A 1586-nucleotide genomic window follows, 5' to 3' on the forward strand; every position below is an offset into this window, starting at 1 on the left:
GCTCCCAGTCTCTCCTTTTTTTCTTTTTCTTTTTTTTCTTTTGGGATTTATTTACCTTCTATAATTGAAACTTTGTTGCCTTAAGTGGAGCTCAGAGCCGGCTTCTGCTCGCTCCAGCTCCATGGCCACGGCCGGCTGAATGCAGGTTTCTGGGGTTTATTTATCTTCTATAATTGAAACTTTGTTGCCTTCAGGAGAGCTCAGAGCCGGCTGGGAAGTTTGGCTTCCTCCATCACTGGAGCAACTAAGCCTCCTGCTCGCTTCAGCTCCGTGGCTGCCGGCCGCCATCTTGATTGGGTTAATTTGCATATAGTCACTCTGATTGGCTGGTGGGCGTGGCTTAAGGCATAGTGAAGGTACAGTCAATTTGCATGTTTGTCTTTTATTAGATTCGACTAGAGGCTTCTTGCACAAAATTCATGCATGTGGTGGAGGGGGGGGCGGGAAGGTTCCTCAGCCAGGCCTGCACCCTCTCTCAATCCAGGATCCTTTGGGGGATGTCCAAATGCCAGTTGGACATTCCTCTTGCAATCTGGGACCGCTGGCTTCTAACCACTGGCCTGCTTGCCTGATTGCCCCTAATCACCTCTTCCCCCGCCACCGCGGCTTCATCCAAAAGGATGTCCGGAATGATGTCCGGAAGGTCGTTCAGCTGTCTGGTCTAATTAGCATATTACACTTTTATTATTATAGATTAATAACACTACTTATTAAAAGAGAAAAATGAGTACATCAAAAGTCTCCATTCACTAATACTTAGTAGTCAATTTAAACAAATTGCCTGTGTTTTGTGCAAATTAAGGAAACATTGGTAGGCAATATGATTGCTATAGATTATCATTATTTAAGTACTGCATATTTATGTACTACTTTAATGCAATCTTCAAATCTGCATTTTTATATAGCAACTCACAAACTATTGTTTGTGTGTGTGTCTCAATAATTATGAAAGAAATAACCACTGATAGATTTTAACATGATTTTCCTAAGAATAAATTATGAATCAGGCATCTATTTTTCTTACTAGTTGATCTTGTTAAATTAATTAAACTAGGAAACCATCAGACTGAGTTGGCTTCAGTGCCTTAGCAACCTACTTAAGCAAACCAAAACCTAAGCCTGTTTTGTCTCAAGGTTAAGAAATCAAAACCTAAGGACAATCACAGACAGCCACCTAGGCTTTTCGAAATAATGCAGCCAACGTAAGCTATAGCCACTCAAGTCATGCCCTGGCTCTGCTTCCACCTCTTCGCTATCAAAGTCTCTCCCCTAGCTCCTGCTGTTGGGGCATTCCTAACTACTTTTGATTTGGTGCTGCCTCATTCAAATTGATTTTTGCTCAAATGAACTCTTAAAATTTCAATATCCCCCACTTTATATTTTCACAATCTTCAATTGCCAAATGTTTCCCAGAGTTTCTTAAAAAGCTAAATCTTCCTCTTTCACTTCCCACATATTACAAATTAAAAAAACTGAATGATTTCTTTTATTTAAATATAAGAAAGTATTTCCTTTTTCCATACTGTATGTGTTTGCATTTTATGATTGGAGGTGTTTGTTTTTGTTTTTATATATATATATATATA

The 1586-nt window shown here is 39.5% G+C and overlaps 1 protein-coding gene across 1 annotated transcript in view; it reads left to right on the plus strand.

Annotated features, from left to right (window-relative positions):
- EDIL3 (EGF-like repeats and discoidin I-like domains 3) overlaps positions 1-1586 on the plus strand; it is a 404766-nt gene that overhangs the window by 286650 nt on the left and 116530 nt on the right. The gene's annotated exons all lie outside the window — the stretch shown is intronic.

The sequence above is a fragment of the Myotis brandtii genome, unplaced genomic scaffold (genome assembly GCF_000412655.1).
Source record: "Myotis brandtii unplaced genomic scaffold, ASM41265v1 scaffold794, whole genome shotgun sequence".
Classification (NCBI taxonomy): domain Eukaryota; kingdom Metazoa; phylum Chordata; class Mammalia; order Chiroptera; family Vespertilionidae; genus Myotis; species Myotis brandtii.